At 37.4% G+C, this 20,357-nt stretch overlaps 1 non-coding gene and 1 pseudogene across 1 annotated transcript; both read right to left on the reverse strand.

Annotated features, from left to right (window-relative positions):
- Positions 1 to 9,295: 9,295 nt before the first annotated feature.
- On the reverse strand, positions 9,296 to 9,369 carry Trnaa-cgc. Its single transcript has one exon. It is a non-coding gene; the product is annotated as a tRNA-Ala (tRNA).
- An 8,826-nt stretch (positions 9,370 to 18,195) lies between these two features.
- LOC107144071 lies at positions 18,196 to 19,748 on the reverse strand (annotated as a pseudogene).
- Between the last annotated feature and the right edge of the window lie 609 nt (positions 19,749 to 20,357).

Here is a 20,357-nt window from a genome sequence, read left to right on the forward strand (position 1 = left end):
CACATAGTCTAGAAGGGGAGGCAGATCAATAAACTGATAAAACACACTGCAAGGGAGGTGCTATGGGAGATCTTTGAAAGGGTATTGTGAGAAGAACACTGATGGTACCTCTTATCTGCACTGGAACTGGAGGATGGCCAGGGGGAATTCTTCAGGAGAATGGTTATTGAGTTGGATATGAAAAGTTGAGCAGGATTCAGCCTTACAAAGATGTTAAGGAAGGGCTTTCCAGCCAGGGGAAATAGCTTGTGAAAAGCAGAGAGGCATGAGTAAGCATGCTATTATCTTCTATTATTCTTCCAGTAATACATTTTTGTGACTTTTTAGGGTAGATTAAAAAAAAAAAAGAAGAAGACAATCAAGCTGGAACTTCTTAGGTTTTAAGAGAAAGTCTATCTTTATAGTCTTCTATGTTCTGGTAGACAAGATTGTAATCTGTTTTGATATTTTACTTAATTTTATATAGAGAAAATTTTCTCCCAGTTTTTGTGTTTCTAGGAAGATGTCTCTCTTGTTTATTTTGGACTTTCATCCCTGAAAATATTTAGTTTTATTTCTGAAGTTCTTCCAATTATGTTTTATTTCTTTTTGAATTGCATTTGTGTTGCTAAGAACACACTAGACATTTGTATTCTCATTTTCTTTCATTCTCTCTAACATAGATTGGGAAGGGATAGAAAGCCCATTATGAGGGAGATAATGACATATCTTTCTTTTAAAATGAGCTCAATTATATGTATTTAGGAAAAATTAGGTGAGCTGTGAGGTAAGATGAGAGGACTTTTTAGCTAATACTGATATTCTGTTTTGTTCATGATGTAAGTTGTATGTGTCAATATGACACAAGAATAAAGGACATACTAGAATTATTAGAGAAAATGGTGTTGCGTTCAAGTTGCAGCATTTTGAGATATTCTGAAAATCTCATTTTTCTGCCTGTTATTCTCTATAAACGTTCTTCAGTTTATTTAGCTATATGACTACTACATTGTGACTTAAAGGAATTTTAAACATCCTATCATTTGAACTGGGTAATCAAGACAAGTCATTGTAATTTATAGACAGGTTCTTATTAAAGTATAATTATATACCATTATGTAAATGGTAAATACATTAATGTTAAATGTACAATTGATGGTAAACACAAAAATATATTTTAAACTTGTTTAGAATTGTATTGATACATTTAAATAGTTTCATAAGTATGATGTCAACTTGCTATCTTTTTATTTTAGAATATCTCTGGGCAGGTGAGTGAAGTTGAATTTATTTTGACATTGTGCCATTTTACAATATAGGAACTGATGGGAAAGCCCAGGGCTGCAATGTGGGCAGTGATTGGATTTCCAGACAAGAACAGCTTGCCTTTTTATTTTTTGAGATGGGGTCCTGATAAGTTGCTGAGGGCCTCCCCAAGTTGTTGATGCTGGCCTTAAACTTGTGATCCTTCTATCTCAGCCTCCTGAATCGCTGGGATCGTAGGCATGCCCTACCATATCTGGTTATCTTGCCATATTTCAACCTACAAAGGTTAGAAAGTTAATTGTAGCTCAGAATTTCAACCATAAATCTACTTTGTTTCTATGGAGTTGCCAAGTCTGGACATTTCATCTGCCTGGAATTATATAATAACATGACCATTTGTGCCTAACTTCTTTCACTTAGCATGTTTTCAGGGTTGTTCCATGTTTTAGAATGTATTAGGACTTTATTTTTTTTATTGCCAAATAATATTCCATTGTGTGGATTTAACATATTTTGTTTATCAGTTGATATATTTTGGCTTGTTTCCACTTTTTGGCCATTATGAATAATACTGCTATGAACATTGTATGCAAGTTATTGAACACATATTTTTATTCTCCTGGATATATTCCTAAGAGGGTACATCTAACATATAACTCTTATGTTTAACTTTTTGAGGAACTGCCAGACTCTCTTTTACACCAGCAATGCACAAAGACTTCAGTTTGTCCACATCTTTGCCAGCATTGTCATTTTGATTGTATCCTTATGGAGTATCATTATATTTTGATTTGCATTTCCTTGATGGATAATGCTTTTGAGCATTTTTCCTGTGCCCTTTGGTTTGGCCATTTGTGTATCCTCTTTGAAGAAATGTCTATTCAAGTCCTTTGCACAATTATTATTATTATTATTATTATTATTGATGCTGGGATCACACCCAGGGTCTCTTCCATTGAGACAAGGAAACTGAGGCTTAGTCAGTTGTTTGAGGTTTTACACAACAAATCATTATCAGGACTGACTGTCTTCGGAGTTTGTGTTCTTTCCACTAAGCTATATATTATGGTTCGGATCTGGAATGGCCCCCCGCATCTCATGTGTTCAGAGGTGGGGCTTTGTCAAGTGATTGGTTCAAGAGGGTTCTGACTTCATCAGTGGATTAATCCATAGATGACTGAATGAGTGGACAACTGGAAGGTAGGACCTATTTGGAGAAGTAGGTCACTGTGTGTGTATAAAAAATGTGTTTAAATGTTTATTTTTGGTATACAGTTATTTTTGGAAAAAAGAGCTTTGTGTCATTCCAGAGTGCCCATACTGTAGGGGACCTTTTTTTTGTTTTAATCCTTTACAATTTATAATGATGCTGAGTACTTTGTGACAAATCAGTAAATACTTACTATTGAAGGTCTTGGTATAAGTTCTTTTTTATTTTTTTTTGTGGGGGGTGTACCATGGAGATTGAACTTGAGGGCACTTGACCACTGAGCCATATCCCCAGCCCTATTTTTTGTATTTTTTATTTAGAGACAGGGTCTGAGTTGCTTAGTGCCTCACAGTTGCTGAGGCTGGCTTTGAACCCACAATCCTCTTGTCTCAGCCTCCTAAGCCGCTGGGATTACAGGCGTGCCCACTGCACCCAGCCTCGGTATAAGTTTTGATCATGCTTTTCCTCCCCATTGTTTTGTTAGTTTATTCTCTTCAGGATGTGTGGTGAATGCAAACTTTGAGACTAGAATTTCAGGTTCTTCTATTCTTTTCTTCTTTTTAATTTTTTTTTTTTTAAATTTCAGGTTCTAAATGAAACTTTTCCCTCTTCTTCAATCCTTCCTGAAAAAGAAAGGAAAAAAGAAAAAAAAAAAGGATAGAGAAAGAGCAATTGTAAAATATTCTTACATGTGTGTTGACATTCTCCAGCTGACCTTGTTTTTTTCAGTTTGGTACTCGTTTCCATTTGAATGAATGATGTTAAGATCATTTTAAAATTATGCTGTATCTGCTGATTAGTTACAGGGATTGGGGAGAAAATTACTTTCAAAACCAGAATAAGGTATTTAATGCAAGCCTTTAGGTGCTGACAGTGATCTTCCTAGGGATCTGTCTGAAATGGTTAAGATAATTTAATTGATAATACTTGAATCAAGATGTTATAAATTGCTTAGTAGTATTATAAACCTTGGATTTGCAAGAGGTGTTTAGTGCACTCCCATAAGGATGCCACTGAGCCATTATATTCGACGGTATCCATCCTCCCCTCTTTTAGGTACTTGGGGCAAAACAAAAAGATGTACTGGGTAAATTAGAAGCAAGCAGTAGTTCTTGACGCAACATGAATATCTAAAGAGTCAGTATTAGTCATAATGGACCAAATATTTGAACTGGGAAGCTCCTTTTAAGTGGCCTTAATTCCTTTATAGTAGTAACTTGTTTATATAATTTTCTTCTTATTTGTCTGGTAACAGTTTTTAAAAAAATTTTTTTTAGTCTTTTTAATTTTTAGTTGTTGATAGACCTTTATTTTATTTATTTATATGTGGTGCTGAGAATTGAACCCAGTGCCTCACACATGCCAGGCAAGTGCACTACTGCTCATCCCCAGCCCCTGGTAACAGTTTTTTTTTGTAACAGTTTTGAGAGATTGTAAGGAATATCATGGAATAATAATAATAATAATAATAATAATAATAATAATAATAATAATGCTTGTTTAGAACTTTGACATTTTTCAATATGCTTTGATGTTTATATCTCATGTATCTCTTTGAAGCCTTTACAGGCAGGAGGAATTTTATTTGAATTTTTTTGAAAACCAGCTGACTTAGTACATACATGTTAGTAGTCCCATTTACTTAGGATGCTAAAGCAGAAGGGGTAGTTTGAGCCCAGGAGTTCAGGGCCAGACTGGGCAACAAAGCGAAACAACAGAAACAGGAGCAGTTGGCTGCTTCACATACAACTGCCTTCACAAGGCTTGTGTTATTTTCTGAGATCGCACTTTAATTGTATGGAAAGCAAAAGTCTGCTCTTTTGCTTTTGAAAATGAGAATTTCCCCCCCTAAGATGCCTTTTGGGGAGGCACTTAAGCTAATTAAATTTATATGAGATCAGTTGGTTAGAAAAACCAAGTGAAAAACGACTCAGTTGGTTAGAAAAATGAAGTAAAGATTCACTACATAATAATGAAGCATGGAATCTGTTGGTTAAATTTTTTTTAAGATATATTTTGTCTCTATATTGCTTTAATCTGTTATATAATGTCTCATGAGGACTTATTCTTCATAGATGACACCTTATTGTTTCATCCTAATGTGTTGGAAGGGACTAGGCATTCCCTCTAGCCTCTTTTTTTTTTTTTCTTCAGTTTTTTAGTTAGAGATGGATACAACTATTATTTTATTTATTTATTTTTTATGTGGCGCTGAGGATTAAACCCAGTGCCTCACATGTGCTAGGTAAGTGCTCTCCACTGAGCCTCAACCCTAGACTCTCCAGCCTCTTTTATAAAGACACTAATCTCATTCATAAGGGCAGAGTTCTCATAACTTCATTATCTCTAAAAGACCCCATCTCTTACAATATCACATTGAGTATTAGGTTCCAAACTGAATTTTGGGCGGGGGACACCAACATTCAGATTGTAAGTACTGTATAACCCCTCTAACAGACATCGAATCTGCTGGTGCCTTGATCTTGGGTTTCCTAGCCTCCGGAATTGTGAGCAATAAATTTTTATTGTTTATAGATTATTCAGTCTAAGGTGTTGTATTACAGCAGCCCAAATATAGTAAGACACATAAGTAAATTTACTTATGAAATCTCAGGAATAATCTGTTATACTATAGTATGTTTCTTTCATTCCAGAAAGTTCTCTTATATCGGTTCCTAGCCATTCTACCTCTTCTCCCACCCATGCTTCCTAGGTAACCACTGTTCTCATTTTTCCCCTCATCATAGATTAATTTCGCCTCTTTTGAAAGTTCATATAAATGAGATTATATGATAAGTACTCTTTTATGTAAGGTTTCTTTGACACAAGGTTATGTTTTATATTCTTCAGTGTTGTTGAATGTATTAATTTGTTTCTTTTAATTATTGTGTATTTTAAAAATAGTGTATCATTATGTAACTATACTACCATTTTGTCTTCTCTTTATAGACACCCTAATTTGCTTTCAAAATAATAATAGCAACAATACAAAAGGCACATATCTGCAGACATTCTTACCTGACATGAAGATATGGACTGCCGCAGTCTGGCTGGGCACAATCAGGAGCCACTTGTCAAAAGAAACTAACTTTATTTTTAGAACCACACACGCCAAACAAAACAGCCTCTCAGGAAAAATCCTCAGAGCCTCAACTGCCACCACCGGCTTTCCACAAGCCTCTCTCTCCCACACAAGCTTCTCTCCACCTCCCACAAGATAGATTGTAATTTTCTTAGGTAAATTTATATTCTAGCTGCCCTTTTCTAGTTTCCTCAGTTTGGTTTCAGATACAGTTCGGGAAATACCCTGGCCCCATGGATATCCCAGTTCAAAACCATCTCATCCATCATCCATTATGTATTGATCTCTACTAAGGGTTGATCTTTTAAACTTTTTTGTTGTTGTTGTGTTGGAGATCAAACTCAAGAGGGCAAGGAGCATGCTAGGGAAGTGTTTTACTCACTGAGCTGTATCCCAGCCCCTGATCTTAATCCTTTAAGCCCGATATGCCTTGACTGTTGAGATTTTTTTTTTTTTTTTTAAACAAGTGTCTGTTCTCACTTGTGATTCAGTTTTGTAAAATTCTGCCTCTATAAGAGTTTTGTTTTGGAAACTACATGGTCTGCTATATTCCTTTTTGGGGGCCAGTGTTTATTTTGTGACTTGAGACTGTTTTTGCAATTACTCAGTGTTTACTCATTAAAAGCTTTCAATATCCCCAACAATCTTTAGTAAAAGAGACCTCTTTTCCTTTTTCAACATTTCAGCCCTCTGAATTTCTTCTTACATTTGAAAATTTTCTACCACCTGTAGATCCTTTCAGTTTCTCCACCGCCCCTCCCACTGCCAACAAAACAAAACAAAAAACTAATTTGGACATATCCCCAAAGTTAATATAAAAATGTCTTAACCAAAGCTGAATACAATAAGATCATTTCTTAAACTTTTCATATATTGCCTTAAAAATAACTTGCATGTTTTTCTATATTCTGTTCTGCTTTTCAAGTTGGTGTCTATTATCATTGCATTCAGTATTGGTGATCTTTGGTTCTTTTTCTTTTTTTTTAATATTTATTTTTTAGTTATAGGTGGACACAATATTTTATTTTTATGTGGTGCTGAGATCGAACCCAATGCCTCATGCATGCTGGGTGAGTGCTCTTCCTCTGAGCCACAATCCTAGCCCGTTTTTGGTTATTTTTTAACTAATCAGCTTATATTTTATATCTATATTGGCTAAACTGTGCTTATATTTTTCTGTTTATTTAGTTTTTGTAGACCTATTTCTGACTTGTTGGTTCATTTTGTATCTGAATTTTCTGTGAGGGTTGAAAGCTAAATTGGACTGTTAGGGCTTTGTAGAGGTAGAAACATGAATCTGCGATTATAGTACTCTAATAATTGACATTTTGATAGAAACTTACTGAACTTTATTTCTATCCGGTTAGGAAATGTGCTGATAAACTGAGGGTTGGAAAGAGCACTTGGAAGTGTTTCTAGCTACAGTGAAGTCACTTCAACATTAAGACAAATTTGTGATAATTTTCAAAGCTTCAAGCCTTTCACTATGTTGCTTCCTTCTGTACTCCCCAGTTTGGTTCTTTCCTTGATGTTAATAAACAAAACAGTTGTTTTGAATTTCTTCTTCTTCTTCTTTTTTTTTTTAATCTGTCTCCTGATGAAGTTTCTTAGGAGCAAGGATTTGGTCTAATGAGAAGAAGCAAGATTAAGAGATGTGAATAATTTATGAAAGCTTAGATATTGAAGGGAGGAATTAGTTGATCCTTCTTTGTTGCCTTGCACCTTTCTGACTTGACTTGCTGTTACTCTCTTTCTTATTTCATCTACTAACTTTCTTGATGTTGAGGATGTGTTAGAGGCATCAAGGGGAGAGGGACACCATGGAGAATGATTTTATGGTCCTCAAAAACTGACTTGGAAGCCCTCTTTACTTAATATACCTTGCCACACACCACACTTAGGAAAAATGGTCTTTTTTTTCTTTTTCCTTTTCTCGTACCAGGGGTTAAACCTAGAGGCACTTAATCAATGAGCCACATCCCAGCCCCCACCCCCCCCCTTTATTTTAATTTGAGACAGGGTCTTGTTAAGTTGCTTAGAGCTTTGCTACATTGCTGAGGGTGGCTTTGAACTAGTGGTCCTCCTGCCTCAGCCTCCTGAGCCACTGGGATTACAGGCAGGCACCACCATGCCCTGCAAGAAAATGAAGCAGGTTGCATGTGTCATCAAGACAGCCAAGTATGATCCTTTTGTTGCCTTTTATTACTTAGCTTTGCGGTCATACTACTTCAATTTGTTAGTCAGCCTTCTCTTGCTCTAAACCTGAGATAATACGTTTATAAAGAGTAAAGGTCCTGGGAGTGGTGGTGCATGCCTGTAATCCCAGTTACTTGGGGGGCTGAGGCAAGAGGTTCATAAGTTTGAGGTCAGCTTGGGCACTTCAGTGAGACCCTATCTCAAAATAAAAAGGATAGGGATGTATTTCATTGGTACAGTGCTTCCCTGGCATGCATGAGGCACTACATTTAATCCCCTTATTTGGCTCATATTTTTCAGAAGTTTCAAGACATAATTGTGGTGGCATGTGGCAGAGTAAAACTGCATTCTATGGTCTGGAAGCAAAGGAAGAGGAAGAGGAAGGAGTGTGGCCCGGCGGTGGGTGGGGTGGGTGGATTTCCACAATCTCCATCAGTGTTATGTACCAAATGATCTTCTGAAGACCTCCAGCTAGACCCCATCTCTTATAAAGGTTCTCCAGCCTCCCAGGCACACCATTCTAGGGAACAAGCTTTTAACACAGGGACCTCTGCATGGGGGTGGGAGGTGCATTTAAGATCTACACTGTGACACTCAGAAACTTGCTAAGCTTTACTTGTTCCTTCTCTTTTTTTTTTTTTTTTTTTTAAAACATATTTATTTATTTATTTATTTAGTTATTGGCAGACACAACATCTTTGTTGGTATGTGGTGCTGAGGATCGAACCCGGGCCGCACGCATGCCAGACGAGCGTGCTACCACTTGAGCCACATCCCCAGCCCCTGTTCCTTCTCTTTATCAGTCCCTTCCAAACGTATCCTCTTAGGGAATGTTTGAGAAGTGCTTTGGGAAATGATGAAATAGGTTGAAACCATCATGGATAGTAATTTTCCCACTTTCTGAACTTAAAATGAGCTGTATAGCTTATTATTGTAGATATTTACCCTTTAGAGATCTAAAAACTCAAAATAGAGTTTTTGTTTTTCTGGTTAGTTTTCAAAAATGAAACTCTCCTTTTGAAATTTGTTTCAAATTATATAAATTTGTTTCAAAATATATATATTTCCCTTGCACTTTGCTCTATTACAGTATGCTTCCCATTATATATCCAGGTTGTGCCTGAATACTTGAATAGTGTTTCCTGATCCCACAGGATACTCATATTGGTTTTCACTGAATGTTGTCTTTTACTTGTTCCTAGAATAGCACTGATTTATCATGTGTACACATCTGAGTTCATTGTAAGCTGAGGGTTGAAACCATCTCGGTCATCTTATTCTCTCAATGCCTCACATTGTATTTTGTTTAAAATGTGTTGAATGGGGTATACTCCAAAGTACATTATTCTAAACCTGAACCTTAGAAATTTATATTATAAAAAATTGGAAAATTATAATATGAAGTCATAAGGGAAGCCATCAAATACCTAATGATGTCAACTGATATTATATAATATATATACTGGCATTATATAATATATAAAGTCTTTCACATAAGTTTAACTGCATACTTTTGATTATTTGTGGAGGGTTATAGATTTTTGTTGTTGTTGTTGGTTGGTTTGTGCTGCTGGGAATTGAACCCAGGGCCTTGTGCATGCGAGGCAAACACTCTACCAACTGAGCTATATCCACAGCCCTAGATTAACAGAGGAATATTAACAGAGGAATAAAAAGAGTATGGAACTTGCTGAAGCTCACTTATCTTGTTAGAGGTGAAGCTGGAACTCAAACCTGGTATGTAAGTTATCTAAAGTAATCCTGTAATTAGTGCGTGGACTTTTATTCAGGAAGGTTCTGCTTTACGACAAAACAGTATGTATGAAGATACAAAATAGATTGCAAGGTGACAGTTGAATTCTTTCATTTTTATTTCTGGCAATACATTAAGCAGGTATTTAATTTGCAATGCTCGATTTATGTTACCTTCTGGCAAAATACTGTTTGTGAAAGTTCCTTTTTATGTTTTTTATATTTTGAGAATTAAGAAAAACTGGTGTAAAGTTATTTGCCCAAATTAACAGTGCTAATAAAATCTCAGCCGTTTAATACTAGAGAGATAATTAGACAATCAGAGCACTATAGACACATAAAATGATTTGAGTGATTGTTCTCAATTCTCTATTATATGGAGTCTTAATTATTACCATTCTAGATGGATAGGAAGGAAGTTCATCTATAATGTGGCAGTTGGTTAGCAAACTCCTGCTCAAGGCCAAATCTGGCAAATGAATTAGGAACTTTTTTTTTTTTAAATTGAGAATGACTTTATATCTTTCAAATGCTGAAAAAAATGTTTCCATGAAAATTGCATGAAACTCACATTTGAGTGTCTATAAAGTTTTATTGGAGCACGGTTGTGCTCATTCATTTATTTATTAAGCACTACTTTTGTGCTCTAGTGGCACAATTGAGTAGTTATGACATAGACCAGATAACCTAAAAAAACCTGAAATATTTACAGAAATTCTTTGCCAGTCTCTTTGCCTTATGGTATTAGTGCTTAATTCTCCTCTGTGGAACCTCAATTGAGAAAGGCTAGGATTTCAGTGAAGGTTAGATTGCTATAATATTCTTTCTATTTAAGAGAGGAGTATGTATATTGTATCTGTTTGGAAAATTTGATCTTTTCTTTGCTCATCACTTGGGTTTGACTATCCAGGTTTTATTTTGTTCTTATTTTTCATAGTATCGGGCATTTTGAAAATCACTTTTTAAAAATAATGGCATACATTGGGGTTTGTTTTTGAGGTGCTGCTAATTGGCAGTTCCAAACTGGACAGACTGAGGCCAAGTAAAGCCTGTAGGTACTTGTCAAACAGCAGTGAAGTTAAAAATCACCTGTCAACATCAGGGAATTTTATTATCATTTTCATTTTTGAATAAATGAAGAATCATATTCCTGTAGCTGTAGCACTGAATGGAGAAAGAAACTGGTTATTTTACCTATGTGTAGACTATTCTTTTGTCTCTGTAGCCTCATAAATTACTATCTGCTAGCCTTTTTTCTGGCTTTGTATAAAAATCACTTCTCTGTTAAGTTTTTACTTAGGAAATGCAGAAATAGATCTGCTTACATGATCTTGACATAACTAGCTGCAGAACTTTTAAACTGCAGAGGGAATTGGCTATCTTACAGTGTGATTGAGTTTATCCTTGAGATAAAAATGAGGGCTGTGTTTGCTGTCTTCATGCTGGTAGTTTTATATGATGCTGAAGACAATTGTAGACAGGGACGAAAGAACTGTTTGGAGAGCTGTCAGCTTCTTTAAATTTCTAGTTTATATGGCACTTTTATAATTTCGATCTAGTTTTGACAAGAGAGGTTCTTCAGCATCATGTTTTCCTGTACAAGGGAAATGTTAATAAAAAAAATCAATTTTAAGGTTTGACAGAAGTCTTAAGGCATGTCACCCAATAGTGCTTATTTAAGTACTTAAATTGCTTTCTAAGTAGAGATGAATTAGCTCAGATCCACTTTTCTATTGCCTGTCAGTAGGAGCAGCAGATGACCAAAGAATTGGAGTGAATATGGAGGGTAGGAGAAATGGGGGAGTTTGGGTTGTACAGGTGTGCCATAGTGTAGAGCCACAGTTCCTTTGGAATTGCTTTGTGCTATTCTGTTTTTCCTTTCATCTTTTTCCTATCACTCTTTCTTTGGGGAGGAGGAGAGGTAAGTAATTTACAAACACCTGTCTTCCGCAGATGAATTGCCTCATTTAATAATTGGTGTTTGTGTTTTAATTTCATTTAAAAATTCACCCTATATAAGATGAAATAGAGTTGTGTTGATAGCTGAAAAAATGTCCTAAAGGGCAGCTGATGGGCTTATACTTTGGTGTAAGTGTCTTCTGGGAAAGGGCATATGATGGTCCAGAGTAAGGGATGGAGGGATACCATCTTCTGTACTTTCTTGTAGTCTCACCCAGGTGTGAGTGCTTTCTCTGCTGTATTTCTTTCTCTGTGCTACCTCTCCTGCCCTTGCTGCTGCTGCTACTGTTGCCTGGGCAGGTATCTATAAAAGGGGTAGGTTGTGTGTAATCAACAGGTTAAGCAGTGGGTCATTAGAACATTGCATTTATCTTAAACATAGCCCCAGGAGTTTTAACTACTACAGTGGGATTTTGCTCCAGCCCTGGAGTATCTTATCTAGATAAGAATAAAAACATAGATGATTGAAACATAATCAGAAGCAAGATTCTCTTCTCTTTGGGTACTGAGGATTAAACCCTGGGCTTTGTGAATGCTAGACAAGTGATTTATCTCTGAGCTGCATCCCCAGCCCTTTTATTTTATGTTTTTTTTTTAATATATATTTTTTATGGACACAATGTCTTTATTTTTATGTGGTGCTGAGGATTGAACCCAGTGCCTCACATGTGCGAGGCAAGTGCTCTCCCATTGAGCTACAGCCCCAGCCCCTATTTTGTTATTTTAAAAAAAAAATATTTTATTTTACTTTTAGACACAGTCTTGTGAAGTTGCTGAGGCTGCCTTCAAACTTGCAATCCTATCTCAGCTGCCAGAAAGCTGGGATTACAGGCATGTGCTACTGCACCCAGCTAGCAAGATGGTTTTCTTTCAGTTGAAGCTGTTTGGAGCCAGTCAGAAGTGGCTTTTTGGAAGAGGTGAGGTTTTTCTGAATGTGTTTGTCAGCCATCTATTACTGTGACCAGATGACTTGAGAAAATCAACTTAAGGAAGATTTATTTTGGCAAATGATTTCACAGATTTCAGTCCATGGTCACTTGGCTCCACTTTTTTTGGGGCTTCCTGTGATAAGGCATAAAACATCATGGTGGGGAGCATGTGGTAGAACATGGCCATTCACCTTGTGGTGGCCAGGAAGCAGAGAAAGAGGAAGGGGCTGGGGATAAGATATAACCTTTAAGGACATGCCCCCAGTGACCTCCTCCTTCAACTAGGCCCCACTTCCCAATAACACCACCATTGAGGACCAGGCTTTCAACATATGAGCCTTAGGGGAATATTCCAGATCCAAAGTATAACAATACCGAGGGAGGGTAGATTGGGATCAATAGCCTTTTTTAAAAAAAAATTTTTATTTTTTAGTTTTCGGTGGACACAGCATCTTTATTTTATTTTTATATGGTGTTGAGGATTGAACCCAGTGCCCCACGCATGCCAGGCGAGCGCGTTACTGCTTGAGCCACATCCCCAGCCCGATCAATAGCCTTTACAAACCTAGCTTGGGGAGCCGGTGTTGTGGCTAAGTGGTAAAGCATTTGCGTAGCATGCATGAGGCTCTGGGTTCTATCCCCAGCACCACATGAAAATAAAAACAAAACCCCAAAACAAAATATAGGTATAAAAAAAAACAAAAACACCAAGCTTGGGAAGAAGATTGGGAGTGAAGTCAGACTGCACATACTCTGTTTACTTTGCATCAGACATGGCCATAGGCAGTGGGCATCCAGAGAACAAGTTCCTGTCCTCCTGCAGTCTGCATGAGGGTGACACATCTACTGGGTGGTAGTTATTTAGTGAGGGCAGAAAGTATAAAATGGGGTATAGTCTAAAAGTGAAATAATGCCCCCTTAAAGAAGTCCATGATGAATGGTTAAATTTGAGACCATTGGGAAGATAGTGTTACTGGGAGACCACCAAAGGATTGTAAAGCAGTCCCTTAAAATTTTTTGAAAGTTTTAAAAGTTTTCACTTGCTTTTGCTTTATTTGTTTAACTTCTTTGGGAGTAAATTTCTGTTAACATTTAGAGTGTCAGCAGGGATATGGAACAGGTAAAAAGTCTTGTTTTCAAGAGTTCTAGAATTTAGGGTGGTTGCTTTTATTTCCGATGGTTCTTTTAGTATTTACAGCAGAGTTGAAAGGCAAAAATTATTTTAATGATGTGATTAAGTCTTAAGGTCTAAATTACATACAAATCAGGTAAATCATTAGATCCATGAACTTTTGTCACTTCTCATTGAGCAGAGGTCAATGTCTTTATTAAATTCTCAGAGCCTTGAAAAAATCTGGCGGTTTTTGCTTTGGCCTCAGAGCCATGTACAAGGTCAAATCACTGTTGTTTTAGCCAAAATTTCCTTGCTTCTGTTAAATTATCAGTTTTCCCCCTTGAAGTTCCCTGTCTTTTTTTTTTTTTTTTTTTTTTTTGGCTACAGGGTGTTTCTTAGCTGTATCTTCTCTAAACAGTGTCCTAGCTCTCTCTAATGATGCCATAGAGTATCTCTAAATAACTGGTTGTTTTGTATGTGCCCCTCCATTATTTCCTATACACATTACTTAAGACTGTTTTGATTGAAAGAAACAGTTTCATTAAAAATAATTTAGTCAGGGGAAGTTCTTGTTTGGTGTGGGGACTGTGAGAAGTAGGCTGGCCCAAAATCTTATCACTTTTAATTGTTTCATGATAATCAGAAGCTCACCAGTTACTCAGTTTAAAGATAAAATTATTGGAAGTTTGAGGTTTACAGGATAAAAATAACAGTTCATTTGAGACCTCGCTGGATTATGATGTGTGCTTATTAATTACCTTTTCTTCCTTTTACTCTTTGGGTGATCATTTCTGATATTAATAGTCTACAATCCTACCTTTTGGAAGATTGCACTGAGGAAATCAATTTTGGGTTTTGTGGCAGTTCAAATTTGTATCTATAATGGAATTCAACTGTTGGCTTTTTGGAGGGCATGTTAATTCTTTGACAAAAGTTTGAGTCTAATGAGAAAGGAAAGAAATTTGTTTTGATGTTAGGAATTTTTTCTTACCAGGCATTCTTCCTTCAATAGGTAAAAATTTGAAGATGAGAGAGAGAATTATTTATACTTCTGATTTCATTGGTCAAATGAAAAGTTTTCTCTCTTCTCCTTTCTCTCTCTTCCCTTCTCCTTTTCTTTCTTCTGCAGTGACTTCATACATGTAAAATCTAGATTCCATTTTGAAATAGAGCTTCTATAAAACTTTATGTAATATGTACACACATAACTAATGTATATTTATACAGTTTGTTAATATACTTTGTAATTATTGCTGCCTCATTCATTAAGGATTAACTATTTCTCAATAGAAACTTGGTAAATTAATGATGATGTTCATAATTCAGACTTAATATTGCATTTATCTCCTCTAGCCCGTTTGGTAGTGCTGGGGATTGAACTTAGGACCTTGTGTATGATAGTCTAAACAAGATAAAGCAAAACAAAATGACATTTTATTTTTGGTATTAGGGGTTGCACCCAGGGCGTCATGTGTAGTAGGTGTGCCCTCTACCACTGAGCTACATTCCAGTCCTGCACATACCTTTCTTGAGTTCTGATACCACACTTGGGTATGATATGTAATCTTTTATCATTTTTTTCTCTTCCTCTTTCAAACCTTGTCCTTCTTTTTTGTACCTGATATTGGTTCTCTTTATTGCCTATTCTTTTTTTTTTTAAATATTTTTTTTTTAGTTGTAGATGGACGCAATATCTTTTTTTTTTTTTTTTTTGAGAGAGAGAGAGAGAATTTTAATATTTATTTTTTAGTTTTCGGCGGACATAACATCTTTGTTTGTATGTGGTGCTGAGGATCGAACCCGGGCCGCACCCATTCCAGGCGAGCGCGCTACCGCTTGAGCCACATCCCCAGCCCAGGACGCAATATCTTTATTTTTATTTATTTATTTTTATGTGGTGTTGAGGATCAACCCTAGGGCCTCACGCATGCAAGGCAAGCGCTCTACCACTGAGCTACAACCCCAGTCCTATTGACTGTTCTTTTTTATTGTCGGCTGTCTTGCATGATATATTAATTCATTTTCTGTTACTGTAACTGACTATGAGAGTCTGAGTAAAGATGGTTTAGTTAGCTTACAGTTTTGGATTCTGAAAAGTCTAAGCAGTCTGGCTCTGGATCTGGTAAGAGCACTTTTTGGCTTTGGCATATCTGGTCAATGACATCGTGGTGGTGGGAGTGCATACAAGAAGGAGGAATCACAGGGCCAAGTCAGGAAGAGTGTGGAAAGAGTCTCTTTTATAACAAGTCACATTCCTGAGATCTAACTCATGATCCCATGAGAACTACCTTAGTCCCTTATGAGTGCAGTGCCCCTGATGACCTTACTAACTCCCATTAAAGGCTCCTGCTTAAAGGTTTTACCTCCTCTAAATATCACCATACTGGGGACCAAGCTTCTAACACATGAACCCTTTGGTTAAATTACATCTAAACCATAGCGGTGGCTCTTCATAGAAGCATTTTTCTTGGATTCATGTTATTCTCCTTTCTACTCACCTGAAATTCCATTTCTCACTGTGCCAAATACCTGCTTCTTTGAATGTTCAGCATATATCTTTTTCTGACTGCTTCAGATTATACTCAGAACTCCACCTGTTTAATGGAGTGAATAACACCTGCTGACTTAGGTCTTCCCTTGTCTCCCTTTATTTAGGGGCACCCTCCCCTCCACTCCCACTCTTTGTATGTACCTAAGATTGTGTCTTTTTTTTTTTTAAATTGTAACCTCCTCAAGGCACAGTTTGTGTTCTCTTGATATTGTGCCTTTTTTTTACTGCCTACTTTTAAATGATGAAAATACATCACCCCTCATTTCTTTTTTCCCCCTGTGGTAGGAGAAATTGAACCTTGGTGTATATCAGACAAATGCTCTGTCATTGGGCTATACATATCCAAGCCCCTCTTATTTTTTTTATATATAATAATTTGGTAAGACTGTATTTAATGTTTTAATTAGCATAGTGAATACTATAGCTAAAATAAAATCTTTGGTAATAAATGTCCTTTTGACATGTCTATACAACTGTAATAGAAAATTCAGATAATGGAGTAATAAAATAATATCTAATTTTTAGGTATCCTTCAGAATCTGATTCTGGTAAATATGTCTGTTAACACTGTTCACTTGTAAGGGCAAAATACTATGTTAGACTACATGAAAACAGAACACACAAGATGGAAGAATTTGGGGTAGATGCTTTGTAGTGGGGAAAAAAGTGCTATATATAAGTGAATGTGAAGAACATGGTACTTTGGAAAAAACTGTAAAATATGCCAGTCAGACCATATGGGAATAAAGGGCTCTCTTTAAAAAAAAATTATTTTTAGGTGGGCACAATATTTTATATTTATGTGGTAGCTGAGGATTGAACCCAGTGCCTCATGCACTACCATTGAGCCACAACCCTAGCCCCTAAGGTCTCTTTTTAAAGAAAATAAAATTAGATCTCCAGCAAATTTGAAATAGTATTAAGTACAAAGCAGTTTCTGCAGGTCTTCTTATAAGTTGGACTGAATGTGGATAGTTTATCAAAATGTGTGATTTATAGAACAAATTAATACATGGAGGTGTCATAGAGAAATAAGTATTTTTAGTGTCATTTTGATCAGTTAAGGAAGTCTTGAAGGAAGTGACTTGTCATGCAGCTCAGGATTATTATTATTATTATTATTATTTTTTTTGAGTTTCACTTATATAATGAAAATAAATTTTTACACAATCAGCAGAAACACACAAAGTTTTTGTGTGTTTTTGCTTTTTTTGTGTAAAAAATATTTTTCAATAAATTTTTGTCATTTTTTTAATATTCTGATATACATATGTAACAAGGTTTATGACACTATAACCAGAATCAAAAAAAAAAAAAAAAAAACCCCAAAAAACAACAACAACAACAACAAAAAAAAAACGGAAAAAGGTGGGAAGGAAAGTAATTGTTGAATTTCTTTCTATCTCCAAGCGGGCAACTTTGCACTATTTGTCTATCATTCACTTGCCAGCTCTAACTTGTTTAAACACTCAAAACACCATATTATTGCACAAGAGCCAGTGAAGGCCTGTGGTATAATGGTCAATCAGTTCCTTGTTATTTCAAAAAGTCTCTTAAACCCAGAGAGGGGGAAAGAAAAGTCCAGAGCATAAAACACCATTCTCTATTTCTTTAAAGAATATGTGAAGGGTTCTTAGACCACTCAAACTCCCCTAATCTTCTCTTTGCACCAAGGAGCACAGCAGGGCTTGTTTGGTTGGATTTTTATTTCCTATATGGATGGCCCAGGGGGCTCCTAGGTCTTCATGATTCAATGTCTTTTCTACTTACTTTTGCTTCTTTTTAAATGGTATATAGATCTTAGGTCTGTGAACCTGCATAGACTATTGAGTCATAAACTCTACAAAAAGCTTAAAAGGAAAAGGGGGAGAAACAAGTTTTATTATATTTTTATTGTTGGCTTAAAAAAAAAAAAGATCTCTTTAGCCTCCCTGCTTTATCAGTTTGTGGGAAGTAAATCTCAATGGCATCAAAAGTTATAGTCTTCTCACACTTGTTAAAAATAAAGTCTTTAAACAAGTTTGTTTCCATTCACAAACTTTACCCCCAACAAAAAAAAAGAAAAAAAAATCCAAAATAAAACCCCCCCAGAACCCATCCTCCTTCCTTTTTCGCCCCCCCAAAGGAGAGCAGCAATATTTTCCACCCTGATCACTGTCACACGACCGTCTCCACACCCATCAGCTTTGGCATAAGGATGGGTGGCCATTGTTTAGGTCTTCCTCAAACTCTCCAGCAACTGCACCATGAAGTTAAGATTTGGAGAAATAATTGGTTGTTTGCCTTTGACAAATTTGTAAGCATCAGTCATGGTCATTCGTGTGTGCTTCATCAAGTAGGTGATGACAGTGGTGGCAGAGCGGGACACGCTGGCTTGGTGGTGGATGAGAAGCCCCTTCCCACACTGGTGAGCTTCCTCAATTAACTCAAAAGCCTCTTCAAAGTACTGCCGCAGGTTCTGCTTGTTGCTGTGGGTGGCTGGCAGTCACTTGTAGTTGAAAAGGCCTTTCTTGTAGTGGTAGAGGGGAAGGTGAGTGATGACGTTGATGACATAGCTGATGTTCAGCCGCTGCATGGTGTCCAGGTCCTCTGTCCTGCTTATTGCCAAGTAACAGGAAGGGCAGGATGGGTGTCAGCTCTGCATTCTCCATCCTCAGGGGTGGTGGGGACAGACTGAGGTAGCAAGCTCCAGGCCGCAGAAGCACCGCCCCCCACCTCCCTGCACTCTTGAAGCTAGAGGGAGTTGTCATAGAGGTTTTCATGGTTCTGCTTAAAACTACTAAGTCCACCTTTCAACACCAAAGGTTCTTTGCCTTCTTTCTTCAGGGACTATGTGAAGTGGCTGGGGAGGGCATCACTCGGCTCGGTTCATTGGTATTCTCATCATAAACTATAATTTCTTTGGAAAAGATCCTCTTGAAAGAGTCCTTGCCTTCCCTACAGGAAATCAAGTCTAGAATAGTGATCTTGCCTTGCTGCAGTCTCTGCTGGCTGATCTTATCAGCACAGTTAATATGGACTGCTCCTTGGATGTGACTTTCGTTGTATTCCATGAAGGACCTGCAGTTAATGATGACAGGGCCCTGGCTTGGCAGGTGACTCTTGCTGCATTTAGTCATCTTCTTTGCCAGGTCATTGGGGTAGATTATTTTGATGCTGATTAGCTGCTTGGGGTTCCTGACATAGGGCTGCCCACTCCACCTGATGGAATTAAAGAGCCTGTATTCTCGTTGTTGTTGACCATCTAGTTAGCAGGGCAGGTGGTAGAGGTTCCAGTGGCGGTGGTGGCAGTGCCAGCAGTGATGGCATGGGTTTGGGCCTGATTGTCCTTGTTGTAGGTTGCCACAGTGCAGCAGCTGGCACTGCTGAATCCACAATTCAGGGAGTGGGCAGAGCCACTGGATGAGGGCATATACTTCAGATTCGCAGCCTTGAGGGATACTACTGTGGTGGTGATGACAGGACGGTGGCTATTGCTGCCTGGAGTGGCAGAGCCAAGATAGCTAGAGTCTAAACAAAGGTTGAGATCCTGAGGTCGGACGGGCCTAGATAGTGCCACTACTACCCTGTCGTCTAAAGGAGACGGAGGCATGAGGAGGCTGAAAACTGGCAATTGAAGAAGAACTCAAGAGTTTCATAAATAAGTGTAGCCCTCCACCATCTGGTGCTTGGCTTCAGCTATGGACTGTCACATTCAGCCCCCGTTCACTTGGCTTCATTAATCTCCAGCAGCAACATAGTTCGCAGCTCAGGATTATTATGGATGATTATAATAAGAGGAGTTGGGAAATAGGAAGGGTCTTAACTTCACTTTTACCTGCTTCTGACTCCATGGTGGGGCATAATGGGTTGTATGAAAGTTTGGATACCAAATGACCAGGTCAGATAGGTGTGATGAGTGAACATGTTGGTCTTTCTAGAGAAGTAGGTCACTTGTATTAGATTTTTTTAGGATTGTGAGGAAAAAATATAACTTCAGGAATGGGGCTTTATTGAGGGGTAGCTTTGGATAATGTCTGTTTATTATCTGTGCATTTGTTCTGGGTCCTATAACTTCCCAGACTAGGATATAGAGTAGTTCTCATGGAGAGAACCTTAGAAACACTTGCATGGTACTGCCTCAACTCTGGTGGCCCCCTCTTTCTATTCCATGTTTATGAGAGTGTCTCTGTGGATAAATTTGTTACCATTCCTTGTATAGTCACCCCAGTTAGGCCAAGTTTAACCCTAGATGTCCAGTTAGTCTATATTTGCCTTTGGGAGGGACAGCAACCCTGTTTCAGTCTGGCACAACCAGAATAGCATGATTGTCTTCTCCA

The sequence above is a fragment of the Marmota marmota genome, unplaced genomic scaffold (assembly GCF_001458135.2).
Source record: "Marmota marmota marmota unplaced genomic scaffold, marMar, whole genome shotgun sequence".
NCBI classification, from domain to species: domain Eukaryota; kingdom Metazoa; phylum Chordata; class Mammalia; order Rodentia; family Sciuridae; genus Marmota; species Marmota marmota.